Source organism: Pteropus medius, unplaced genomic scaffold (assembly GCF_902729225.1).
Source record: "Pteropus medius unplaced genomic scaffold, Ma_sr-lr_union100, whole genome shotgun sequence".
Lineage (NCBI taxonomy): Eukaryota > Metazoa > Chordata > Mammalia > Chiroptera > Pteropodidae > Pteropus > Pteropus medius.
The window spans coordinates 2,849,568-2,864,160 of record NW_024349225.1 but is presented as its reverse complement, the minus strand read 5'-3'; the positions used below and the strand labels follow the sequence as shown (position 1 = coordinate 2,864,160).

General features: G+C 38.3%; 1 long non-coding RNA gene across 1 annotated transcript; it reads left to right on the top strand.

Annotated features, from left to right (window-relative positions):
• The first annotated feature begins 999 nt into the window (after window positions 1-999).
• LOC120617542 (uncharacterized) lies at window positions 1,000-8,407 on the top strand. The gene is made up of 4 exons (XR_005656948.1): window positions 1,000-1,088; window positions 4,999-5,041; window positions 6,132-6,249; window positions 7,946-8,407. It is a non-coding gene; the product is annotated as an uncharacterized LOC120617542 (long non-coding RNA).
• Window positions 8,408-14,593: the final 6,186 nt, after the last annotated feature.

Sequence of the window (14,593 nt, the reverse complement as noted above, 5' to 3'; positions counted from 1 at the left end):
AATTATTTGTTACTGTACCAGAACTGAGCCTGTTCAAACAGATATAAAAATTGGTACCTACTAGCAGAGTGCTACCATAATAAAAACCTAAACTATATGGTATTGGCTTAGTGGTCAATTGGTAGAATGCAAAATAAGTGTTAATGGAGGTTGGAAAGGTGGCGATCACTGTTATACAGTGGCAAAAACTTGTAAAAAGCTGTAACCAGTGGTTCCTTGAGAAGCATATCGCACACCTAGTGAACCTGTAGCTCTAAGGGAAGTAGCAAGAAAACAAACTCGTAATACTGTGTACTCACGCTGTTGTTGCATTTGGTAAGGTTTACGAGAGAGATGAGCTCAGAAGCTAATTGGCCCAGTTTGCAAGCAAGAAAGGTAATAGAGTCCATGAATTCAGAGAGTTGCAGAGAGTTGCTTCTCAGCCCCTAACAGTAAAATGTAAATTTTAGAAATGCTTTGAGTCCCAAAGCTAATCGAAACCCAGCCTCAAAGCAAGGATCAAGTCAAAGGGGTCATACCCACTGCTAAAACCTCCGAATGGTTTAGAGCAATGGTCAGCTACGGCTGTGGTGTCCAGGAAAGCCTTTCAATGGGACCAAAGGGCTCAGAGTGACAGACGGGGGAAGGATGGGTACAAAAGTCTAGAAGTCTAGAAAGGAACTGTGCTATGGGTATTGACACATGAAATGGATTGGACTCAAACAGCTGGGAAGCTTACTCAGTGCCTGAGAAAGATGAGCTGCCCAAGAGCCCTAAGTATAAACTGACTGATTCAGAAATGAAGGGAAAACAAGAGAGAATGAAAATGGCTGCTCTGTCAGGGAGTTAAAATTAGAGGTAAAATTAGAGTTTTATTTCCTTTAACTATGTTTTATACTTGTTTTAATAACGTCTTTACAAAAACAAAGAAATACTATATAAAAATTTAAACTCTGGTGCCTACTTTGTTCTTTCTTAAGTAAATAACATTCTCCCAAGCAGTATCAGACCAAGGTCAGGGGTGTGAGAAGTGACTTGGCATCATGAGAATCTCAACAGGCATCAAAAGAACTTGGCTTTGCTGCAAATTTCCACAGATCCCCAGGCCAGTGAGTACAGATTATATTTGGGCAAAAGAAACTCTTTTTGGTAAAATTTGGATAGGATGCAATTCATGTCTGAATGTTTTAATTATTTGTTATATTTGTTACTGAAGGAATGTCAGATTTATTGCATGCTCTTAAAATTCACTCGATTAATTTTGTATTATAAAAGGTATATAAGGGCTTCTGTTTCTGCTTTTAAACAAATCCATTAAATTCCTTACTGATTCAAATTTGCCGTTATATGCTTATAAACCCAAGAGGATATAAAAGAATCAAGTTCTTGTTTAAGTCTAATCTGTTATTATCTATGATAAACAAGTTCATCTGATCTATTCAGGGAAGAAGATCAGATCCAAGGAAAAAAAAAAAGCAGAAAAAAACTAAGGTTATAGAGAGCAAAGGGGAATCTTTGATTGCAAGGACTGTAAGATTCAAGGCAAGGTCTCAGTGGAATTCCTTGGGTCTTGATTTCGATTTAGAAAGTAAGAGAACAATTCCAACCCAGCCAAATCTAACCGCTTTGATCTCGGGAAATCTACCTTAGTCTGGAAAAGAGAAATTGCGATCATTAATCCTTTGGAAAATTAGACTTCAACAGTTTGGCAACGTTTTCTGAATGGTCATTTTATGTCTTTACAGTTTACGTATCTCTCTGCAAATTCAAATTGTTTGTATATTCCTATGTGGAATAAAATTTTAAGGTATCTTCTCTGCCTTAGAGAGCTACCTATAAAGATAAAGCTAATTCTCCTCACACTCCACTGCCAACACACGCATGGGTACAGGCAGACACACACATATGCACGTGCATGTGAGTGCACACACGTGAGCGCGCACACACACGATGTTGTCACCAGTCCTATAACTACAGCCAGATCCAAGCATGCCCCAAGGGGCTGACAAAAAAAAAAAATCAAACCCCAAAATAAAGAATTATATGCCAAAAGCAACTCAGAACATTAGCGGCTTATGTTGGCCAAACTCTACGGAATATGTACAAGAATGTATGTGGAGGTATTCAGCCAAAGAAGAAGAGAACGTAGCTTTATACTGGGGCTAAATTTATCAACACAAGCACACTTAGCAGAGACTCTGGGTTTGACTTCCTTGCTCAATAGCTGGGAGTGGTTCTAACAGTGTGCTCAGCTGGTTCACAGAAGTCTTGATTCAGTTCTGGACCACACTAAGCAAAGCCGAAATGCCAGGAATTCCTCAGTGTGACGTAGTGAATGGACTCCGAAGACCCTGGAAGGCAGGACGGCTGAAATGCATTCATCATGTGACCCAAGCCCACTCACTCGCAGACTATGTGCCCCAAAGTGATCCAGGAGGCACTCCCTTCACTGAGTCATTTGAGGACAGTGCCAACATCTATGAAAAGCTCTTCAGTCACTGATCTGCTTAAGTTAGGGAGTCCACTTGCAAGATGCTATACTGAAATGGGATTTCTGACTTCAGCTGGATTGGAAGGATCCTGGAGCTGCAAAAGACTCGCTGAGGTGGTACTTGATTTTTTTATTAATGAAAAATGTTCTAAACCTAATAAACAGAAGTCTGACGTGACAATCAAACAACATATGGAGTTCAGACCCGGTAACTAGAGTCCAGACATGGTAATCTGAGTAAGTCTTCTAACACCTTTTGAGGGTTTTTTTCCCCTGGTTTCTGAGCCAGGAGCTGAAATAGATATCTTCACAAACTGGAAGGCTCCCTAACTGGCTCACTAGCCCACAGCAATAGGGATAGGATGGAAGAAAAGAAGTAGGAATCTGTTTCTCCTCCTCCTCACCAAAACAGTAAATCCAAACTTAAAGAATCAAGAGCTAATTTCTATTGTAGTGATTAACATCATCATCAAAGATTTGAAAGACACAGGAGTGGTAACCCGATACATCCTCATTTAACTCTTTTGGGTTTGGCCAGTGCAGAAGATACACAGGCCTTGTAAACAGAAGTGGATTCTGAGAAGCTGAATCACATGGCAAAAAAGAGGACTTGTTTTGGAAGTTATCTCCTCACAGGAGCAAAGACATACAGGCCTGGCACTTAGAATGCATCTCTTAATCTGGCAAGTACTTCTATTATACCCTGATATAGAGATAATGCCAGAAGTCACTTTCTGTCACTTGGCAAGAGAGTAGTGCGCCTTAACTTTCTTGCCCCAGGGTGAGATCAGTTCTCTGCCCTGTGCCATCCCCGAGTCTACAGAACACTGCCACCTCACCATCATGCTGGGTTACTACTTTGATGACATCACCTCAGGCTGGCAGGACCTGGAGAATAGGAAATAGCAGGTACTCTCAATGCCTTAGAAAGAGATACAGGTGCTAAGGAGCAGGGGACAGATCCTATTGGAGTAAGGAAGCCTGACGACTCAGGCAAGAAGACAAGTCAGGATTCAGTGGCTTTAGGTGTGTTAGACATCCCTTCTACAGGAAAAGACAGGCTTCTCACCCGACCCACAAGAGGCATAGCACACTGTGTATTTCTTCAAATATGGAAGGCAGAATAAGTCACATATGGAGAGATGTTCTGATACTTTTACCAAGTGACCTGACGGCCACTGGCCTTGAGTGAGGCCAACAGCAAGATAATGGTCTCTGGCTTGGTAGACAGTAGAGCTAGGAGTTCTGTTATCAACCTTAGGACCCAAAGATGTCGGGGGAACTCAATGGCTCTGATAGATCAGGATGTTGGGTAGAGACTGTAACAAACTCTTCGAGAAGAATCAGAGAAAAAGCCCCTTAGGTTCTAATGAGAGGCCTTCTTTAGATGCTCATGCTTTGCTATTAAACCCAGGTTCAGAGTAACGACTTATAATAGGATATAGGTGACCATGGATCTGAGCTGTGTATATGACCTGGGTGGCATAAATTCTGGCATATCCATCTTCGAGTGCAAAAGATATACAGGGAACTGGGCCCCTAGAAGTCCCAGAGACACAAGGAAGTTGCTGGAACAGGTTTCTTATCCCTCTCAGCCTGCCTACTCCTGCTGCTCTGCCAGCTCTTTTCAGCCTTCAGAGTAAGAGTATACCAAACCACATCCCTTCTGAGCAATAAACCCACTTTATAGTAAAAGGAGTAAGGTCATAGCTGGTGCCCGTGGGATTCACTGGTTTTATCATATTCCACATCTACATGCAGAAGACACTATAACAATGTCTATCAGAGACTTGGTTCCAGTGACCAAAAGGACCCAGCGTTTGCAAAGCTGGAGTGCTACAGCGCGAGATGCAGTAAACGCTCTGAAATGAAGCAAATCTGTGGAACAGAACAAATGGTTCCACCAAATTGAAAGCGGACGATTTCACGCATGTCCTGACAAAGGGTAAAGATAAGGGACATTAGGTTATGCTACTAATGATTATTTCTGACCAGCATAAAGAATTGACAGGGAGCTACTTCCTGGGGGACAGGAAAAGAATATGGCTAGAAGCCAGAGCATCATCTGAGGAATCCTCCTTGTGTAGGCATGTCCTGGGAAAACGGTAATTCATTAACCTACTCTGTGCCAGGCACTGTGAATACAGAAGTTAAAAAACAGAAAAGATTAGGATCATCCTGACCCCCAAATACCTGAGGCAAGGGATCATCAAAAGGGTTGAGGAAAAGACAAGTCATAAATTCTAACTACAGCCTCTCAAGCGTTGCACAAACTTTTCCCTCTCTTTTCTTCTCTTTGTCCCATTATTGTATACAAGTTTTATTGGTGATGGTCAACTTACAAAGTTAGTTCAGTGATGGCAGAATATCAGGATGGTATATGAAAAGACACCTGGAAGAAAAAAGGAGGATTTCTCAGAGATACCGAAACATGCAAAATATGACAAAACTTTGGATCGCTTTCCACTAAGGAGGGTGTGAATGGCTTTTTGGTTGTGTGAGTAATATCACTTATTTTTCTTTTTCAGTGTAAGTGGAGGGAAAGGATGTGTCTCTCAGGCAGCCAGAGAGGTAGGATCCAGTGAACACTGACTTTTTCTTTTTCTGGCCTCCCAGCAACTAAACCCTCTTCTTCAGAATGTGTAGAATTGGGGAGGAGCAGTACCCCACCTCCCATTCTGAAAGCCAAAGTAGAGGCACCTCTCTCTTCCAGCCCCGGCGCCCAGGGACAAAAAACTCAGCCAGTCAGATTCTCTTACCTGGGCCTGTGAAACTTAAAGAAGTGATACACAGGTGTAGAAACACGTTAGAAAGTATACACAACGGCAAGATCATCGATAGACCAATGGTGTGTCCACCAACAAGAGCTGGGAGCAGGACTCTGACCAGGCCACGCATGTGGGCTCATCTGGGCAATGATTCCAGCTCCCTTCCATCCTGTTTTCTATGCTTGTTTCTCCAGCCATTTCCATCAATCCTTCTCGCACACTGCCTTTTAGCCTAGGTTAATGAGATGTTTCTACTGCTCACAATTAGGATCCTGAATGAATATACACTGCCACCCACCTTCTGCTGAGTCTACCAGATTAAGGTTTATAGCCTCCATTCTTGTCTCCCACCTTCGGCCTCTCTCTATTCTAAGCAATCCAAGACATTCAAAACAGAGTATTCTAAGTCTAGATTCTGATCATGACATTTCACTGCTCAAAATCTCAATAAGCATCTCCCATCATTCCTCACCTCTACCACCACCTCTACCATTCACCTACTAAATTAAGTGATATCCTCTCACCATGGATCAGTTTTCTGGCATTATGCTCACTACTTCTCTGTGTTTCTATAGAACTTTGTGACTTCCTGTTTTCCAAACACATGCCATGATTTATGGTACTGAACTTCTGCTCATTCTGTTCTCTTCACTGACAACATTCCATCTTCACCTGTCAAAATTCTAGCTATCTGTTAAGGCACATCTCAAATGCCAGGTCCAACATGATGTCTTAAAAATCTCTCCCACGAAATGTGTAATCTCTCCTTTTGAATTTTTCAGAGTACATCCTGTTTCTTCTATTAGATCAGTCATAGATTTCTGCATTATAGTTATTTGTGCACTTTTCTTCTCATTTTATAATCAGAGTAGTTTATATATTTTTCTATGTAGATCTTGAAGCACCTGGTAAGTACCCCAAAAATATGATTGAAGTAGATTGGTGGATGGATTCAGCACATTACACATCAACCTCCAACCCATGAGATGATACCTGTTCTGTGAAAAGAAGGTAAGTCACCTGTGCCTGACTGGCTAATACGTTAACTCGAAACCAACACATACTATCTTCAAGTATGGCTTCTTGTTCTAGAGAGGCTGAAAAAGAAGCACTCGTGGACAAAAACCCAGCCAGTTTTTGTACTTCCAAGAATCTATTATAGCTAGGGCTCTTCACGTGACTTGGGTGCCAAGAAAGCAAACACAACCACGTTACGGTTGGAAGTGGACGTGTGTGCCTTGTCCAGGGAATTGGCCAGAGACATGTGTGTCTGGTTATAATTATGTCCTTTGTATGCTCAAGTCTGGAAGGCCCCAAATATAGCCAGTGCCACGTGACATTTCAATGTTCTTTTTCTTTTTTCCAGGTCAATGTTATAGTATCTACCCTAGGCTAGTACCTTATGTTTGTAGTTTTTCATTTTGCATGTTCTAAAAAAGACATAGGAGCCAGTTATTAAAAGAAATCATCTCTTATTTTCCTGGAATGTAAAATGGAATTTTTGATTAAATTTCTTTGACTTATTTATAACACATCACACTAAAGTATCTTCCCTAGACACTAAGACTTGAATGAATTTTAAATTGTGGGCTCTATATGAGATTTTAAATAACCACGATCATTACATTTTGTATAAATTAAATCTTTTCTGTGCATCACATAGAAATTCTAGTCATTATTAAAGATTAACTGGTTTAATTTCTTAGTAATATGTAACAGCTCTTTTGTTCTTTACTTTTCATAATCTTTATTTTTCCTAATCTTTATCTTTCACTAATAGTATTCTATAGTGTTTATTATGCTATATGTCCTTGCTTCTTTATATTTTATAGTAAATACAATAGGATAGAAAATAATCATACCATCAAATTTACTGGCATAAAACCACAGTGATGCAGTCCTACCTAACTAGAAAATATTGGCTCTTACCATTTTTCAAAACCAAAGGACATCAACACTGATTGCACACACTGAATATGAAGGAGGCCTGAACTCGTATTGCACCAACTGCTCTCAGCTTCCCAAAAGACACCCAAACCTTCAAGACTCAGTCTTAAATTTCTTTCTGTATCAGATCATACATCATACATACTGCCTAAGCAGCAAAATTTAATGACAGCTCACAGGCTTTTGATGTCAGTAAAAAGCTTTTGGAGAGTTGTTCACACAGTCTGCTGCCATGTGGCCTTATTCTGACAAATGTGTCAGGCAGGCATGCCTCTGTATGTCTCTCTCAAAACAGTCTGTATTTCTTTCATGGCTCTCTCTGGGGTGCTAATGGTCTTAATTTATAGTGCTTCTCATTCAAGAAATGCAAAGTCCTTTCCTCTCATAAACTATTATCTCCTTTCATGAACTAACATGTGACGATATTTCTATAGAATAGCTTGACAATGTATCAAGCCTTAAACTATATATGTATACCCTTTTACCCAAAATCATCACTTCTAAAAGTTTATCCCAAGGAAAAATTACTCTCAAAGATGCATCAGGCATGTACATAATAATTTTGATGCAACATTGTTTACAATTTTAAAAAATTAGGATAAACCAAAATGTCTAGCAATAAAAGATAGCTAAGAAAATGACGGTACATTTTGTTCTGTGATGGAAAATATTTATTAGCATGGAAAAAAGTCACAATATATTGCTAAGTGAAAAAAAAATCAGATCACTCAAGTACTATTTTATTTTAATATGTATCAAGAAGAGGGGTGTATTGACCACAAAGCTACCACACTTCGCCAGCCATTCTAAGGTCAGGCATGTCCTCTTTCAAGAAGAAAGGAGATGCTTCAGCCACTGCCCCAGACTGGAAGGTCACCCTCTCCACCCTAGTGGCCACCTGGGGGTTCAAGGACATGCAGACTGCCAGACCTACCTCCATATCTGCCAAGCCTAGCAAGAACACATCTTGGAAAATCTTCTACAATATTCAGATCCTATCTTTGTCCCAAGGAGAAAGATCTGAATGGGTCACTGCCTAGTTTCCATCTCAGAAGACCACTTTTGACCCCAATCGCATGGATACCTCCATATCCTCCAAACTGGACAGGCTTTGTGAGAGCCGGGCTCGCCTCCTGGCCAGAAACACCCAACCATCCTCCAGTCTGCAACAGAGGACGTTACAGATGAGGCAATATCAATAAAGAGTGTGAAGCTTAAAAAAGAAAACAGACTTCTAAATTATCAAAAATAATAAATGAATTTTGATCAACTATTGTAAGAGAGACTAAATTATCTTTCTAGCTTCTCTACAGAAAATGGTATTACAAAATCATTGTCTTACAAAGAAGCAACCAGTGAGTGTTCAACCCGAAATGCAGAAGAGAGGAGTGTCAAACATTAAAATAGTAAAAACAATAATTTTTTTATTTTTCTGGATTTATGGTAGTTTTCGACTTTTTAAAATTTGCAATTTTCATGATTTCCTTTACCATTCTATACATAAATATCCTTTTGAACTAAATTTTATAATTATAATTTCGTATTTTTTCTTCTTAAAGAAGGTCCCCCCAAAATGTAAAAATTTGGGCCTCACAAAAGTTCTAGATTCATTTCTGATGCAGAAAAAGTCCTGTAAGGACCAAAATACTCCATGATATTGGTGATGAGAAAACCAGTGAGATTATGGGGGATTCTTGTTTTGTCGTGTTTTGTTTTGTTCTGATTTTCCATGTTTTCTAAGTTTTCTAAGCATGTATTACTTTATAATTTTTAAAAACTTATAATGAAAAATGTTTAGAAAATTTCAACATTTTTTATGTACTAATGGCTATACATGTTATGGCTTAACCAACCCCCTAGGCTAAATTTAGAACATAAGTTAAAAATTTACAGTCTCTCAGTCTGGACACATAAGGAAAATGTCTTACACATAGGAAGCACTCAGTGAGTAACTGAATAAACAATATTTGAAATAAGACTCCTTTAAAATGTGGTCTTTAATATTTAACTGAGAGAAATGTCTTGCTAATGACATTTTTAACTTCCTAAGCTTAATAAATTACCTAAAATTAGTCTATGAATTAACCTGCCCACAGATTAATTAAAAGCTATTCTTGGAAAATATGAAATGGCAACCAAACCAATGGCTAAGAAATGATTAACCACCTCTCACAGATGCTAGCCCTCCTCCAGGTGTGAAAGCATACAAAATAAACTGAGTTACAGAGCTTGCTCTCTAGAGCTTATCATATAATCAAAGAAATAAGATAATGTATAATGAAATGAGTCATGAACAAAACTAATATCCATTATTACTTGTGTAAAAGTTCATGGTACAGACATTTAGAGAATAAGGACATATTAAGATTTTGATTGGGTAAGGAGGACAAACTTGGAAGGATTCAAAGAAGGAAGTTATCAAAGTATGTAGGTATCTTGAACAAGGCCTCACAGGATGTGGGCAAAATAGGCCTGGGGAAAATCCTTCCAGATTATGTAAATATATTTTTTAAACCTCAGGGTAGGCTGAGCACAACAGGACTATGAAATAGGCAGGATACCAACCTGATGGAAGAAATCAATATTTGTTGAGGAGTGAGGATTCATACTGACGTTTTTATAATGACTACAAGAGTGATGTTTGAAAAAACTCATCTCTGCCATAGAATTTAAAACTGAGAAAGTCAGAGACATAACCATATTTGAATTGGGGAGATGTACTCGATTAGTAAAACAAAAAAATACAAATTATTCATAACTATTCACCCAAGTGCAGTTCAGTTAACCAAGATTTATTTGCATAACTAACTCTCTCTCTTATTTAAACCTGAAAACATGAACATATGTTTAAAATATACATATTTCCTTTATTTATTAGCAAATGTGAACAACAATCAGAATAACTTATATGTCTTTGTGTAGATATGGACAGATTAAAAAATAAAGTTTATAATAATCCATGTAATAGTCACCTGATGTACTGTAGCCAGGCAAAGTTTTGCTCAAGAGTGAAAGGAAATTGTGTTTTCACATGCCCATCAGGGATTCTACCAAACGTGTTTCCAAAAATTATGGCAGTTAATTAATTTCCTGGTAGAAAGAGAATATTCACTCTCCTGGTCAAGAGTTTCAAGAGACAATACAATACTAGAGAATTTTAGCTAAGAAGAAATTCGTTGTTCAGAAACCAGAACTTTTTAAATATTTTGAGTCCTCATTCTGGTTTATATGTATAGATGCAGACTCTGACCCACTTCATATCAAATATTGTGAATCTTTCATAGGATTTTTAAAGACTACCAGCATGGAGTGTAAGACATGAGAAAATGAAAATATGATATATGTTGAAAATAGAAAGAAGAGTATGAAAATGACCAGAAGCATGGTAGATTCTCTTAGTCTAAGTAAAGGAAAATTGTTAGAGCAAAGGGCTCGGTAAACAGCACTGGCAAATTGAAAGTATAGAACCTCTTATCTTAAATTTCTCATGAAGAGATTTATAAACGTCTGGCTGTGTGACCCAAATCTCCCCAAAACAATCGGCCTACAGGGTACAAGAAGGTTACAATTATGATAACAGAGCTACCTCCAGGTTCACTGTCATCCTAGCACCAGACCCAGCCCCTCTAGGTCAACGGGCTTTTGGGGCCTCTCTCACAGGCAAGTAAATGGCCATGACTGACACCCCACTTCCCTTGCAACTCTCAAGAGGCTCGGGGGCCAAGCTAATGGCCCCAGCCACAGCCCTCTTCCATTCCCATCATTACTGGCCGAAACTGGAGGAAATATCCTCATGTTACATCCTATTACCAACTCTGTATATTCACTCAATTTCTCAATGGTGCATATTTTACTTTATTTCATTTTATTATTATATTTCTTTTACATTGGCAAAGTTCCCTTGGGAGGCAGGGCCGGATGCTAATTTGTGTTACATCGCTAACCAGGCATTTATGTGCTGGCTGAGCTGGGCTCCAAACATGATGAATACAGGCAGGCATCACTTCTCTGCCCATCCTCAATGCTGCATTTTACCCTCAACTCAGGTATTTATTTGCAAGAGTAATAACGGGACTTTACAGGCAGAGGTTGAAGGTTAAGGAAAGGGTTGAAGAGAAAGTGAGAGGAAGGAGTGGAAGGTATAGCTTATGATCCCCTTTAGTTCCCTTAAACTTTGCAGGAGCACCTGGCACAGGTATTAGAAGGAGACAAATAAGAACCAGGCTCTGAGAGCTGTTGCCAGGGTGACATCCTGGCTCTTCCGTTTTTTCATCTGTAAAAAGGGATTGTTGTGATGATGAGGTTATTATTTAAAGTCTGACATATAATAAGCCTTCAATAAATATTTTTATGATAGAAAAATTAGGTCTCGAGACATAATTTTTCTTTGTTTTGCCTACTTCATAAGAAAATGTGGAAATTGAGAAAAACATCTGTAGACCTTATGAGATAAAATATTGCCTTTCTAAGGTACAAATATAATTGAAAAATGTGTGTGGACAATGTCACAAGAGATTCTCAGCTCTTGCCTTTCAAAGCCTGTTTCATAAAAGAGAATATTTAATGGTTTCTGCCGTAGGAGGGGAAAGTCCATTGCAAAGTCAAGAATTTTGTGGTTTAAGTAAAGAAAATAAATGAAAAATACAAAAAAAAGGGGGGGGTAATATTATTAGGTTTACTGTTCCCAGTATCTCAGATTATCACATGGAGAATCCAAGTAAAACATTTTGAGAACAGCTCAACTTTTCAATATCAGCTCTTGGAAATCATTAAAAAGTAAACTGCAGCAATAAAAGACGTTTCTTTAAAATAGTATCTACAAAGTGTTATTTAATGCTATCGACAGATATTCACAGCCATGACACAATGTGAAAATAGAAGCAATTTCTTATATTCATAAAAGAATCTCAAAACTTTGAAACCAGGCTTCAACTTGCAACATATAATTCCTAGTAAACAGGAGTTTTGTTTTTTTCCGACCCCTATAAAGAGTCAAAAATAAAATCTCTTGGCTATGCAATGAAGGATGTTACAATCTGATTTATTTATATCTAGTTCCACCTGAAGGGTTCTTCTCCTACTGTGCTTAAATTTCTAAGAGGCATGCATTCAGAATGAAAACAAGCTTTCAGTTTCTCTCCAGCATACCAATTAAAACTTCCACACTTAGTGGGAGGTGCTGGTTTGAGCCTTGAGGGTTGTGAGAAGATTAAGGCAAATATTTAAAATTTGGCTCTTATTTGTTTTATTATCTAAGCATCATGTTGGTTAGTTGCTTATTATTTTAGTAATTATTGTTCTCACAAAGCACAAATTTTAGGAACATCTGTCACACTTATCTATAAATTTATTCTAACCCCTTCTTCTATATTCTAAAGATAAGCATTTTTGTTCACTGGAAGAGGTTACTATTATAGCATTTTGGCACAAGACTGGAAACTAACTATTCTAGATTTTTTTCAAGCATAGCCTGAAAAGCACTTGCTAATCAATCCTACAGAATACAAGCAAAGAGAAAAGGATTTAGCGGTCAAATAAGAGTGGAAAATGCTGCAAGTTATACCACACTTGTGGCATATTAAAAGGTATGAGAAGTACCACTTAAAGAAAACTTAACTGTTTTTAATTTAGCTCTCACAAATTTTTTCTTTACTACAAAACTCCTTTCACACAGAACATCTATAAAAATCCTAAATGTCAATCTTTTTTGGTCTACCCATTGGGCAATGCTGGGGTAGAGAACAGCAAGGCAGAAGGTTGTATGGATGGAACTTCAGAGTCCTCCTAGGATGTGACCTACGACCCTTTCAGTTATGTAGTGAACTTTCTGGATCATCAAATAATTCTCAGTAACAGCTAATTTGTATGCCGTCTCCATTTCAAGCAAACCATGTATTAAGCTCATCCTAAATGCTAAATTATTACAATCGCCATGTGTGGGTAGCACTATTATTATTTCATCTACAAAGGAGCAAACTGAGTTCAGAAAGGTTAAGTAACTTGTATAAGGTCCTATTGCTATCAAGGGGCAGAACCAAAGTCTGTCCATTTCAAAAAAAAATCAGTGCATTTTCTAATACCTTAAAATGCAGCATGAATATTAATATTAATAATCTGAGAACTTGTTATGGAGATTATCTCTTGTGTTCTGCCCTACGGATTCAATATTCAGCAAAAAATGGACAAGAGTCTTGCCATCATAGAGCACAGAGGCCAAAGGGTGAGACCAACATTAGTCAAATAATCATGAATATGAACAGGGCACACTTAGTGAGTCAAGGTATTATAGAGACTGTGCATTCCCTCAAAGATTGTACCATTTAGTTGAGTGATTTTTTTTAATGAGAAATTAAATTATAGCACATGGTAGTAAACAATAACATAAATTAAAAATACTGTAGTACCAAGAGGAGGCATATCAATATTGACAGTATGGATAAGAGCCTGCAGGTATTTATAAAGACTGTAGGAGAACACTGGATTTCCCAAAGAAGGCGAGATGGGGGCTGAGGCATGTTAAGCTAAACGTCAAAGACAGGCTTCCTCAGCTGAGAGGACGCAGTTCACATCGGAAGAACAATGAACTCATCTATGTTCCTGGAATAGAGAGATAAGAGTAGAAAGACATGTACCTATTCATCAACAAATATTTACTGAGCAACAACTACATGTCAGGCACTATGTTGCATTTGGAACAGACTATAGAAGACTTTCTTAAACCAAGCCAAAATGTGTGACCAGCGAGCACGTTCTTATTCCTGGCCCCACTATATCCAATGGGCTAGATGCGGTACACAGGCACTGGTAGTGACTAAATGTCAAGTTGTTAAAATATTTTCTAAGAGAAGCAAATGGGCAATTATTAAGCTCCCCAAATCCCTTTTTTTAATCTATAACAGTGGGGGTGTATCATTTTTCTTCCTCTAAAAACTCTTATGGCTCAGAACTAATGCATTATAAAATGCCCTGTATATAGTAGACACACAACGAATGACTGTTAGTAAAGTAAAAACACATATTCTATAAGAATTTAGGCTATAAAGCATCACAGTGCCTTTTTAGTATGTTATGCTAAGCACTACGCCCTGGATAGTTTTCATGAAGGTTCGTAGCCTCTTCTCTCTTCCATCCCATTTACATGGGATACAAACTCTCATCGATCATGCTACATCGGTGATTTCTCAGCATATCCCACCCCTCCCACAACACTGCCCCAACCCACCACTGACTCAAGATTCAACTGTACCCTATGAAAAACTGGAAAGCATCACTTTTGAAATCATACAGGCACTATTGTGCACCAGATTTTTGTGTGCACTTTTCTATTTAATAGATAAGACGGCAGAAGAAATAAAAACTGATCTCAGCATTTAAACGCCTACAAAAGAAATGCTTTAACTTTACTCTG